The 14,240-nt window shown below is 39.8% G+C and overlaps 1 protein-coding gene and 1 long non-coding RNA gene across 2 annotated transcripts in view; one reads left to right on the top strand and one right to left on the bottom strand.

Annotated features, from left to right (window-relative positions):
- timd4 (T cell immunoglobulin and mucin domain containing 4) overlaps window positions 1-14,240 on the top strand; it is a 1,098,921-nt gene that overhangs the window by 499,151 nt on the left and 585,530 nt on the right. The gene's annotated exons all lie outside the window — the stretch shown is intronic.
- LOC147838887 (uncharacterized) lies at window positions 2,680-11,710 on the bottom strand. The gene is made up of 5 exons (XR_015520477.1): window positions 11,604-11,710; window positions 4,471-4,592; window positions 3,935-4,038; window positions 3,201-3,385; window positions 2,680-3,113 (listed from the first exon to the last, which is right to left on the bottom strand). It is a non-coding gene; the product is annotated as an uncharacterized LOC147838887 (long non-coding RNA).

Raw genomic sequence — 14,240 nt, 5'->3', positions numbered from 1 at the left:
CAATGAGTGTGCAATGAAAATTGTGGAAACTGCATAATAGGACAAGTGTATTTAGTATTTAAAGTGAGTTCGGAATCATCTGATTGGCTTACCAATGATTACAGAGAGACCAGCCGCGATCAATCATATCACATGCTCCTCTCGAAATTAGTTTATGCAACTTCACTTAGTGTGTGTGTGTGTGTGTGTATGTTTCAGGGAGCTGCTGCGCTGTGAAAGTGCTCTGGCGCGTCTGTACTGCCACATGGCCCTCCTCAACATCTTTGCCCCCAAGAGTCCTCACACATTCACACACCTCTTCCACATCCCTGCAGTGCGTGACATCACACTTGAATATCTGCAGCTCCTGTCCAATCAGCTGCTGACTCCGCCTCTGCCAGGTGATGTCATACCAATATGTTGAAGAGCACTATTTTACATGCATAACAGCAATGTTAGAAGATTTATAAGAATAACTTGACAAGATTTTAAAATATTTTTTGAGAATTTATTAATATTTACTAATGAGCAAAAATGATGTAAATACACATATTTGGAAATTAAGCTTTTTTAAAAGTGTTTAAGCATATTTTAGCTCTTCACTATAAGGTCCCATTAGTTAATGCATTAACTATCATTAAATAACAAAGAACAATTCTTTTGTTTTACACTATATATTATTGTTTATTAAGATGCTAAATGTCATGTTTGAGGGAAAAAGTTTTCTTTTATTTGAAATTGAAGCATTATTTAAATATTTGTCGTTAGTTTCCTTGATAACAACAAGTTGTTGAAGCATTTGTGTTTTTAAGCACTCTACAATAAGCTCCCATTAGTTCACATTAGTTTGTTCACTTGACATGGATTAGAATGTTTTTGAGGTTACTTTTAATGTACAATGTATAATTCTAATGCATAATTCTAATTTGTTAAATCCTATTTCTTAACATTACTCACAGTTAAAGTCAGAAAATATTTTTTAAATATTTCACAAATGATGTTGAACAGAGCAAGGAAATTTTCAAAGTATGTCTGATAATATATTTTATTCTGGAGAAAGTCTTATTTGTTTTATTTAGGCTAGAATAAAAGCAGTTTTTAATTTTCCTAAACCCATTTTAAGGTCAATATTATTATCCCCTTTAAGCTATTTTTTGATAGTCTACAGAACAAATCATTGTTATACAATAACTTGACTATTTACCCTAAGCTGCCTAGTTAACCTAGTTAACCTAGTTAAGCCTTTAACTATGTCACTTTAAGCTGAATACTAGTGTCTTGATAAATAGCTATTCAAGTATTATTTACTGTCATCACAGCAAAGATAAAATAAATCAGTTATTCGAAATTATTTATTGAAACTAGTATGTTCATAAATGTGTTGAGATATTTTTCTCCGTTAAACAGAAATTAGGGGAAAAATAAACAGGGAGGCTAATAATTCAGGGGGGTAATAATTCTGACTTCAACTGTATGCAGCATTAACAGTAAGGACTTTTTGTACTGTATTTATATATTCAGTTGGCGTGTCTGTGTGGAGTTTGCTTGTTCTCCCTGCGTTCGCATGGGTTTCCTCCAGGTGCTCCGGTTTCCCCTACAGTCCAAAGACATGCGGTACAGGTTAATTGGGTTGGCTAAATTGTCCATAGTGTATAAGTGTGTGTGAATGAGTGTTTGTGGATTTTTCCCAGAGATGGGTTGTGGCTGGAAGGGCATTCGCTGTGTACAAACGTGCTGGATAAGTTGGCGGTTCATTCCGCTGTGGCTACCCCAGATTAATAAAGGGACTAAGCTGACAAGAAAATGAATGAATAAAATAAAATAATTATATAAATTTATTATAATAGTTGCATTGCATGTTCTCCCCGTGTTGGTGTGGGTTTCCTCTGTGTGCTCCGGTTTCCCTCACAGTCCAAACTCATGCGCTATAGGGGAATCGATTAACTAAATTGGCTGTAGTGTATGAATGTGCATGTGATGGGTGTTTCACAGTACTGGGTTGTGGCAGGAAGGGCATCCACTGCGTAAAACATATGCTGGAATAGTTGCTGGTTCATTCTGCTGTGGTGACCCCTGATGAATAAAGAGACTAAGGCCCCGTTTACACTAATGCGTTTTAGTTTGAAAACGCATAAGTTTTGCTACGGTTACGCCATCCGTCCACACGATGCCAGAGCTTTCGAGTGCCGAAAACGGAGCAGAGAGTGCGCGAATGGTCAAGTGATATACGTTTTTGTTGGCATAGTGTGGACGGAGATATGTTCAGAAATGCTAGGTGAAACGCTAGTGTGGACACATTGTATTTGATCTAAAACACCGTTTTTAAACTAAACGCATTAGTGTAAATGGGGCCTAAGCCGAATGAAAAATGAGAGAATGAATGAAAGATGAAGTCATTTCTCATAATCTGTCTGCTGACTCTCCTGTGTGTGTGTATAGATGGCCGGATCAGCTGTAACTCTGTGCGGTTGGAAATCAGGGAAACGCTCAGAGTGTCCGCGAGTGGCTGAGCGTGGCCATCAGGAGAGCTCTGCATCAGGGAGAGGACAGTCAGCTGGAGCTCACCAAACAGATCTGCTGCTTCCTGCAGGTACCACACACACACACACACACACACACACACACACATATACACATCATCATCATCTTAAAACAGATTTTCGGGAATTCGGAAGACAACAAAAACAAAACACGTCACATGACCTTCACATTTGAAGTTTATAACACTCCATAAACATCAAACATGTTTTTTTCATTATACACTCACCGGCCACTTTATTAGGTACACCTGTCCAGCTGCTTGTTAGTGTAAATTTATAATCACATGGCAGCAACTCAATGCATTTAGGCATGTAGACATGGTCAAGATGATCTGCTGCAGTTCAAAGCGAGCATCAGAGTGGAGAAGAAAGGGGATTTAAATGGCTTTGAACGTGGCATGGTTGGTGGTGCCAGACGGGCTGCTCTGAGTATTTCAGAAACTGCTGATCTACTGGGATTTTCACGCACAAACATCTCTGGGGTTTACAGAGAATGGTCCGAACAAGAGGAAATATCCAGCGAGCGGCAGTTCTGTGGGCGCAAATGCCTTGTTGATGCCAGAGGTCAGAGGAGAATGGCCAGACTGGTTCCAGCTGATAGAAAGGCAACAGTAACTCAAATAAGCACTTGTTAAACCGAGGTCTGCAGAAGAGCAATTCTGAATGCACAACACGTCCAACCTTGAGGCGGATGTTCTACAGCAGCAGAAGACCACACCGGGTGCCACTCCTGTCAGCTAAGAACAGGAAACTGAGGCTACAATTCACACAGGATCACCAAAACTGGACAATAGAAGATTAGAGAAACGTTGCCTGGTCTGATGAGTCTCCATTTCTGCTGCCACATTCGGATGGTCGGGTCATACCTGTCAACATTGGGCTCTAAAAATAAGGGATATGCCCACCACAATAAGGGACACCCCCCCCCCCACCCCCTTAAAAAATCCACAAATTGCTAAATATGTTCATTTGGAGCTGTTTCATTGTAAATAAACAGTTAAATGGTCAGTAATATGTTTTAAATTTATTTTTGACAAAATAAAAATAAAAATATACATTAGCATAAAATACATTAGCAAACAGTTCAGCTTATTAAAATAAATAGCTATTATAATGAAATAGAATCAAGCTATCAATCAATCTCATTAGTCGTTTCTCCACTGTATGACACACATTCTGATTAAAGAGCAACGAATGAACCTCTCACTTATTAAGATTTTTTCATTACATTAAATAAGAGGTGTCACTTCAAAAATGCACACATCTAACAATATAATGAAAACATTGACTGCTTTCCTAACTGTTTATGCTCATTTAAGACGAAACTAGTTGTGTTTGGGGAAAAAAACACCAAGATCGACATCTTTATATGTTATTATTATTAATTATGTGTGTATGTCTGTTTAAACACGCACCCAAAAGCAAAACTTTCTCTCCGATTCAAATCGCGTGTACAGAATCCGTTTGGGAAACAGCATCTGTTTATCATTATGGAGCACGTGAGCTGACATCACGGCACCTGTAATCAAAAGGAAATGGCGCCATTTTTAATATTTAGCGAAAGCACAGAAGACACACGTTTTAGAGCAAGGGGCGACCCCTGGTGGTTCAGCTGTATGGGTTGCGTACAGGGAGGCTCGCTGTTCAGAGAAAGACTGAAAACACGGGAAAAATACGGGGAAATACCTTTACGGGAAAATTGCAGGATAGAACAGTAAAATACGGGAGAATCCTGGAAAGAACAGGAGGGTTGACAGGTATGGGTCGGGTCAGAATTTAGCATCAACATCAATAAAACATTGATCCATCCTGCTTTGTATCAGCAGTTGAGGCTGCTGGTGTTGGTGAAATGGTGTGGGGGATATTTTCTTGGCACACTGTGGGCTCATTAGTACAGCCCTGTATACTAAAGTATGTACATGTTTGTGTATTTGGTGAAAATATGCTTAACATGTTTTTTTGCTGAATACATCTTCTCTGTACTCCAGAGTGCGCCTGAGCAGTTTACGCTGGAGGAGATTCCCATCACCGAGTCAAAGGTCAGCATGGACGTCAACTTTTCCGGCTCGTCTCCTGCAAAGAGAGTCAACTCAAAGAGTGAGTTAAGAGCACAGTAAGGGGTACAGCTGTGGATCCCCACATTTATATAGCGTCATTTTTGTGACACTGTACAACAATAATTACAGTTTTTGCATTACTGGGAGGTTGGGGTAAGGGTAAACAATGTAACATACAGTCCGTAGATAAAATTACGTATTGATTTTATAAAGGGGTCTAAGTCTCCTCTGCGTGGGTTTATGACTCTTGGTGCCACAAAACCTGTGCCTGTGTGACACCTCACTTATCTAGAGGTAAGCCAGAGATGGTTGCCCAAACTTCAAAAGACATTCCTGTCCCCCTTCCTCCCGAGACACACAGACACACAGGGACACACACACACAAGGCTCCCGACGCTGAAATGGACTCAGAAATCCTGAATCAGCCCAAAAGTAAATGTTATGTGTTTGTAAACTTTGTATTTCATTTCGGACTTTTCTATCATGTGAATCTCTCTCTCATGCCCTTTTTAAGACACTATACCAGCTAAGAATGTGTGAATCATGTTGATGTATTTCTTAAAACTGTCGTGTTTAATACCGTAAGGTTTCTCCTGCCATTTTACAACACATGATGCATAGCGCGTGATCATAATCTATACAGCTTAAATGATTTAATGCTTTGAGTTAATGTCTCTTCGCATGCTTTCGGGCGGATCCTTATTTTGCATATTAGCGGTCCAGAGACAAAGAAAATCTCCCGCTCAAACTTTGCCAGGAGACCATTGGTCAGTCAGTAGTTGACATGCCACCACAGTTTAAAACCCAGCTGCGCGCACAACTCTGCGTAGAAGATCCAAAAGAAGCTTTTCAAAAGGTGCGCCCCCCATTTGAGGGGGCAAACCGCATTTCTGTAACTGCATGGCTCGTCCGAGCCCACGTTTTCTTATTTTTTCAGCAAAGTAAAACTCAGTTTAAAGTTGCGATCATGTATCCTCCGACCTGCATTGCAAACTCCACGCATCAAGAAAGGACATTAAAGGACTCCGTACCCGAGTGCATCGGAAGAAACTCACAAAAAGAGAGAGACAGAAAAATCCTAAAACTCCAGGTATTTGGTTATGCGTTAAGCCTGTGCCCCTCATCAAAAATGTGTTTTTTGTAATCTTGGTGGTCCTGAATAGTTGTGTGGAACTGAGGTAGATTTGCCATTCTTTTACCTAAACTCTCTAATTCTTCGCTTTTCTGTTTCTTTTTGTTTTTTATATGTTCTATAGATCCATATATAGCCTATATATCTTCAGTATACGTTTGTTCTATGTTTGTGCGTTTGTTTGTTATATGTCAGACTAGTCAATAAATATTCTTATAATCACGTTGGATTGTATTGTTTGCCTCACAGAAAAAGTCACTGAAACGATTGATTCCTTGCTACAAGCTGTATTAAGTTAATCAAAACTTATAAATGATTGATCTACAAGGAGTAGTAATAATTCCCTTTCTAAATAAATAGATCATTACAGGGTCCGCTTGAGCAAGCGGGCGAGGTCTGGTTATATTAACAATACGTTAATTCAGAATATGAATGATCAATAATAATTTGCTATTATTGATAATAAATATTCATAATCTGAGAGTCCGCTTGGACAAGGGGGCAGAATCATGAATATATATATATATATATATATATATATATATATATATATATATATATATATATATATATATATAACCAAATTGACAGAAGGGTGAGGCGGAATATAAATATTTTATAAAAACCCGTTATTGTTGATTATTAATATTCATAAACTGAGTTAATTTCGCTACAACATTAATATTATACCATCAATGGGCAGTTTGATAAATAATATGAATTATACGCTGTGTAATTACTGTTTTTGCATTACTGTGAGGGTTGAGCTTTGAAATCAAGTCAACTTTATGGTAATGAGCAATGACGCGGTTCGGCAGCAAGCAATCAGAATGTAGAAATTCACCGATTGAGAAGAGTCCAGAAAACATTCTGTGAACTTTGGTTCCGACAACACTTGTTCCCAAGGGTTTGATTATTACGCCAGATTACCAATTATTTCCAATGTTTTTCTTACAGGTACATACATTAAAAAAGTTACTGGCGAGTTTCTGATGTGCATCGATGATATATATATATTTATTTTTCTTTAAAAAAGCGAGAATCTCATGCGACAAGACAGAACAGTATTGCTGCTTCAGGATATTTCAGACATATGGACACGTTTAAAAATTAAGTGAAGCAAAGCCACACCACATACCAAGGTTATTATAGTTAATGAAAACTAACGAAAAAACGAAAACTAAAATGTTAAATAATTGTCGTTAACTGGAATAAAAATAAAAACGAGAACTAACTGAAACTGTATTGTGTCATGAGAGTAATCTCTTCATTCGTTTCACAGATTACTTTTTATTAAACAGACACGCATGTACCACGCTTTTCCTATAAACTCTGTCATTCACTTTCCGGGTTAACCCCTTTGACCCCCACGGGGTGGGGTTACACCAAACAGGTACAATATGATTGGTTAACATAATAAACTGGTTTCCCACATCTTCCCTCTTTAGAAAAGAAGATCATGTTTTCCACTTTTAACACAAACCCTAAACATTGGTTTATGTTTAACAGCATACCCAAATTAAAGTGCAACATCAAGCAATGATATTGTTTTTTTTTGTTTTTTTTTCATTAACTCAAATCTTAATTCCTTTCTATAACCTGAAACAGTCCAAGTAGTCTAAGTAACGTTTAGGCGTTTTCACCACCCTTCCACTGGAAGTCGTAACTGGTGGTTTAGTGTCCAGTAAAGGTGTTGCTGGGTCAACTGTGTGAGTATTTGAATGTTCAGTCCCAGACAGAGCTGGTTCTTTTTCTTCCTGCAATTCTGCTTGGATTGTAGCATCTGGTTGCGATGGCATTGCTTGCAAATGCTTCCTGTTTCTACGCAGGACAGCTCCTTTTTGAGTTTGCACCAAGTACGATCTTGGTTCTGATGTTTTGTTTAGCACCATCGCTGGTGTTTTCCAGTGCTTTTCGCTGTCCAGCTTAAGAAGAACCTTCTCTCCAGGATGTAACTCGGGCAGTGTGCGAGCAGAGTGTCTCCGGTCATAATAGAACTTGTAAGACTCCTTTGCAGCTTTATCTTTCTACTCCACTGCTTTAAGATCATTGGGTTGAGGTTGATATTTTTCCTCAAGCATTGGCAGTTTGGTTCTAATCTGCCGTCCAGTCATTAATTGTGCAGGGCTAAGTCCAGTTGCAACGACCGGAGTCGCACGGTAACACATCAATGCCAGGTGAGGATCAGGTTGGCAGAGAATCCGTTTTGCAGTTTGAACTGCTCTCTCTGCAGCCCCGTTGGCTTGGGGAAAATGAGGACTTGAAGTTGTATGATGGAAATCATAGTCTGTACAAAACTGTCTAAATTCAGCTGAGGCAAACTGTGGGCCATTGTCAGATACAAGCTCCCTGGGAATACCCCATCTCACAAACATGCACTTCAGTCTGCTGATAACATTAAAGCTGGATAGTGTTTGCAGGTGAGCTATTTCAATGTCACGTGAGTGGTAGTCTACAACTACTAAGTAAGTTTTCCCATTCAACTCGCATAAATCTGCAGCAATCTTACACCAGGGACCAGTAGGCAGGGGTGTAGTGATCAGGGGTTCTTTTCTTTGTCTAGGTTTATGAGTCCTACAAAATGTGCACCCTGAAACAATCCTGTTGATGTCATTGCCAAGTCCTGGCCACCAAACTGACATCTTTGCCCTCTGGCGACACTTTGCGAGCCCCTGATGTCCTTCATGAATTCGGCTTAACACTTCCTCCCTCATCAACACAGGAACGACAATTCTGTCCTCATACAAGACTAACCCATTGACAAAAGACAATGAAGCCCTGGCTGTATGATAATGACTCAAGGGGAAGGGTATGTGCTTTGGCCAACCCATGCTGAGAAAACCTATCACTGCCTGGAGATCTGCATCTAACTCTGTAGCCTTCCTAATGGAATCGAGCTTGGATTGTGACACCTCTTTAGATGCAACAACTGCTTCAACATATGCCTTCACCTCATCTTCCATCTCTGAGTGGAAGTGCCCACTCAAAGGTTTCTGAGAAAGCGTGTCCGCCACCATCAAACATTTACCTGGAACATGGACTGCCTTTGCATTGAAGCGCATTAATCGCATTAGCAAACGCTGACATATTAACGGAGCACGATCAATATCATACGAATTTATTAGTGGAACTAGTGGTTTATGATCTGTCTACGGGCAAAATTCTTCCAATCCTTGAAGGTAACGAGCAAAACGCTCGCAGGCCCACACTCCCGCCAAGCACTCCTTTTCAATTTGTGAGTACCTGCGCTCTGCTTCAGTCAAAGATCTCGAGCAGAATGCGACTGTTCGCGTCACATTACCATGAACTTGAAGCAGAGCAGCTCCCAACCCAAAACTGCTCGCATCAGCACTAACCATTGTGGGTTTTTCAGGGTCATAATATGCCAGAGTAGGAGCTGTGGCCAACATGGATTTTACCTTACTCAGAGCCTGCTCCTGGACCTCGGACCAAATCCAGACTGCATCTTTCTTCAGCAGAGCTGTAACTGGTTGCAGCACTGTTGAAAGCCCTGGCACAAATTTGCCTAAATAATTGATCATTCCTAAAATTTGCCTTAGCTCAGTCACATTAGTGGGACTAGGCATCTCAGTAATCGCTGTTACCATGGTTGCGTCCGGCTTGATACCGTTCTGACTGATGGTGTGCCCAAAATACCGTAGCTCAGGTTTGTTGAAGTGACATTTATCACGATTTAATTTCAGACCTGACTCTCTGATAGTTTTCAAAACAGCCCCAAGATTCTCGTCATGCTCATTTTGATCTTTACCCCAGACTAGTATGTCATCCATGACAACTACCGTGCCTTTGTGTCCAATTAGGAGTTTGCTCATTTCCCTTTGGAAAATCTCAGGGGCCGAAGTGACCCCAAACGGCAATCTATTAAAACAAAACCGCCCTACTGGGGTTATGAATGTAGTCAAATTTACGCAGTTTGGGTCTAAAGGAATTTGCCAAAACCCTGAGGATGCGTCTAGTGTGGAAAAGACACACGCACCTGAGAGCTTGGGGGCTATATCCTCCAACGTTGGGAGAATGTAATGCTCACGCTTTACAGCCTGATTGAGCCGTTTCAGGTCTACACAAATCCTAACTGAACCATTCTTTTTCACTACGGGCACCATTGGGGCACACCATTCGGTCGGTTCAGTCACTTCGGAAATTATACCCAAGGACTGCATACGTTCGAGCTCTTTTTCCACTTTAGGCAATAGGGGAAAGGGAATTCTTCGAGGGGTGGACAGACTATAGGGAGTAGCATCTGACTTTAGCTCAATTTTTACAGGTTCACAATTAAGCAAGCCAATGTCTCCATAGATATCACTGTGGTCTGCAATTTCATCCACTCTCTGTACTAGATCCATCTCACAGGCAGTGCTACGACTAAGCAAATTGTTGGCAAATGGCCCATCAATTACAAAAACCCAAAATTCAAAATTTTTCCCTTTTCTTTCAGTGTTTGCTAGAAATTTCCCCATGCAATTCACTTTTCCTCCTGGGCTTCTCACATTTATACTTGTTTTAACCAGCGGGGGGCGCTCTTGTAAGCTTTCAAACACTGAGCGTGACATGATGCTGATGTCGGCTCCGGTATCAATTTTGAATTGGACCGACCTGCCTTGAATAGGCAAAGTAACACACCACCTGTCTTCTGCAGCTGACTCATTCATTACAGAGCCCAGGAAAAATGAATCGCCAGTTTCACTATCACACACTACAAGCTCTTTGACATTTTTAGTTTTACATGCAATTGCAAAATGTCCCAGCTTATTGCATCTTCTACACCTCTTGTTTCGTGCAGGGCAATTATTCTCATTGTGTGTGTGATTACAGCGTGTGCAGTCCACAATCTGTTTTCTCTCTCCACCTTTTTCCTTTTTCGGTGGCCCCGAAAAACGCTTTGAACTTTTGTAATGTCCGTGCTGTACGGCGCTCACATCAGCGGCTGTTCCACCGCTCGCATTTTGCGTCTTAATAAGCTCCGACTGCCGGGCGATCTGGACCGCTTTATCCAACGTTAGTTCGGGTTCCATTTGTAACTTCTGAGAAACGTCACGATCTGCAATCCCTATGACAACTCTGTCCCGTATTTGTTCAACTTTGCTCGCGCCAAACTCGCAGTATTCAGCCAGTTCATAAAGACACCTGACAAAAGCTTCAACAGTCTCTCCCGATCTCTGTGTGCGCTGATGAAAACAGGCTCTCTCATGAATAACATTCCTCCTGGGCACAAAATGTTCATCAAATTTGCCGACTACAGTCTCGTGATTGTTTGCGTCTGAAGCTTCGGCAAACGTGAACGATCCGAATATCGTTTCGGCATCCCTGCCCATTGCATACAACAGAGAGTTAACTTGTACTTCACCGTCTTCCTTGTTCAGTTTCGTCGCGATGCGGAACCGGGAGAACCGCTGGATCCACGCGGGCCAGGTTGCAGGCTGCGCGAAATCAAAGGCTTCTGGTGGGTTGAACTTGGACATTGTCAGTTCCAAAACTGGGCGAGCTTGCTCGTGGGTATAACGTACGATTCTGACACCATGTCTTGAGAGTAAACTCTTCATTCGTTTCACAGATTACTTTTTATTAAACAGACACGCATGTACCACGCACTTCCTATAAACTCTGTCATTCACTTTCCGGGTTAACCCCTTTGACCCCCACGGGGTGGGGTTACACCAAACAGGTACAATATGATTGGTTAACATAATAAACTGGTTTCCCACATATTGTGCACATACAAAAACTAAAACTAACTGAAACTGTATTGTGTACTTACAAAAACTAAAACTAACGAACTGTATTGTGTACATACATAACTAACTGAAACTAACTAGAATTATAGCAAAAAACTTCTTCATTTTCGTATTCGTAAATGTATTTAATAAATAATCTTACTGTAAGCATTTTAGAAGTAAATATAATCCGCGCTGCAGGTATTTGTGTTTGACCCTTTCGGACCTCAGAGTCTCCTTCCGCCATTGGGCAGATCGAGCCGGTTCTCCTCGAGTCATCTTCTCTGTTGCTCCCGCGACAAAAACAAGTGGACATGACAGCAGCACGGTGATAGCATTAAATACAGAGACTTAAAATTATTACTTTAACACATTTGTGCCCAATAATGGGTTGTATTCCTGTAGCGCAATCGCGAACGAATCTTTGTAACCGAATCTTCTTAGTGAACCGGTTGAACAAGTTCACCAAATCGAACTGAATCATTTTAAACGATTCGCGTCTCCAGTAAGCATTCACCCACTTCTTACGTAATAACTAGCCTAATACCCCCTCTGACTCTTAGATAATCCAATATATAAGCTGCATCCCAAATGGCACACTATACACTATGCACTCATGCACTATGTACTTATGCACTTACACACTCAACAGGATAGTACATGTATGTAGTGTTGTCCCAAATGGCACACTAATGTTTTTTTACTAAGCGGAAATTCAAACCGTTTCCCTGATGATGTTTGACTGTTGCCAAATCAGTGAAATAAACAACTGAATTATCAAGTAATACCTGCCGTGAGTATTGCCGCATTTACCATCCGGAGGCGCTATAATCACTCTCGTAGGAGAATTTTGCTTTCACCATCCAAAATAAATAAAGTTAATCAACATGTGCGTCCGATCGCTCCGCCCCTTCCGCTACGTAAGCAAACCTGCGGTCGTTGAGTGCGTGAAGTGTCCATCATTACACACTTAATTTTAGCGGCTGAATGAGTGCATCATCCGGGTAATTAAAGTGCACTTATTATTTTTAGAGTTTTCAGTGTGAACACACTGCTTACACTATTTATACTACAAAATGGCGTAAAATAGTGCATAAGTATGCGATTTGGGACGCAGCTATACTCTCAAGCAGTTATTAGAACAGTAACGTTACATTGAGAGTTGGTGAACCGATAATACTGCGCATGCGTGATTCAGTGAACCAAACACAAACGGTACAGCCTGCTGTATGACTGAACTGAACTTAAAACAACTGCAGCGCGGGTGAACCGAGGGCTTAAATGAGAGGATCTGGAGAAAAAAACTTAAATTTATTTCATAACAGACAATCGTAATGAAATTTAAATAAGTGAAGCATGATTCAGTTCGGGTTTACAGTTAGTAAAACTTTATTGTAAGACATTTTTCAAATCATGATGATGTTTTAACTGACTGAAATTACTATTGCCGACTACATAATGTTGAGTCCTAACATCTGCGTTAGAAATCTGAATTTCCCATCACCAGGCCCGGATTAATAAATCAGAGGCCCCTGGGCACAATGTCTTGTAGGCCCCCTATAACCGCACCCCATAGTTTAATTAAAAATAATATTGATATAATATTTGTTAAATAAATAAAATTAATCTATAATGTATTGCCCACATTTTTTTAAATAGATGATATACAGTACATATATTTGTAGTCTACAGAGATTTAACTTATTTTTAAAGCATTTAAGCACACTTTAAATTTTTTTTTAATACAAATAAGGGAAGCTAATAGATTTTAATATACTTGTTCAAGTTCACTGAAGCAGCACTAAAATTTATATTTAAGGGTATTTTTAATGTATAACTTCTACAAACTTATAATGCATATGATTTGGATAACACCTCTCCAATCCAGTTCTAGGAATCAGAGTCCTCAGTAATACACACACTTCATTATTCATTATTCCTACTTGTCTTCCTCGTGATGGAGAGTATGTGCCCATAATGCCCATTGGTTAATCCGGCCCTGCCCATCACTACGTCTAACCTCACAAGCAGCCTTGCACACATATTGTATTTAGGGCTGCTTTCTTGTGGGCTGTTGTATTTGAATTTGAGGATGGGTAGATGGTTGTGGTAGATGATAGTGTTCATGTGTCCTCTGAATACATGTTTCAAAAAATGTATGACTGCGTTTTTAATTATACAATATTTATCCTGTTGATTTTCAATCTTGTACCTAACAAATATACTCATTTAGAAAAAAAACCTAAAACTAATACTGAAACTAATAAAAACTAAACTAAAACTAAGACATTTTAAAATATAGAAACTAATAAAAACTAGTAAATCTGCCTCTAAAACTAATAAAAACTAACTGAATTTGAAAACAAAAAGTCAAAACGAAATAGAAACTAAAACTAAAGAAAAATCCAAAACTATTATAACCTTGCCACATACAACTTGATCTTCCATTGTTTATTGAATTTGATAAAAAGTGTGCAACATCTTCACGCTAGAAAGCATGTTTTATGTGGTAATGTAACTGATATGATATGATATGCTGCAACGGCGACCTTTGACGTTTTCACCACCTTCTTCGGTGTGAATGCACAGTTATAGGAATGAATGTAATGTTCAATATGAGAAAGGTAAGAATGATCGCTATGACCAATACAGTAGTTTCAGTGTTAAGGGCATTTTGTGTTCAAATATTCATTTATTCATTCATTTCGGCTTAGTCCCTTTATTAATCTGGGGTCGCCACAGCGGAATGAACCGCCTGTACAAATATTTGATAATGCTAATTAAATTTTTTCTCTCTCTT

This window comes from Danio rerio, chromosome 21 (assembly GCF_052040795.2).
Source record: "Danio rerio strain M-AB ecotype USA chromosome 21, GRCz13ab, whole genome shotgun sequence".
In the NCBI taxonomy this organism is placed as follows: domain Eukaryota; kingdom Metazoa; phylum Chordata; class Actinopteri; order Cypriniformes; family Danionidae; genus Danio; species Danio rerio.
The sequence above is the reverse complement of the archived record's forward strand: the minus strand, read 5'-3'. Positions and strand labels throughout refer to the sequence as shown.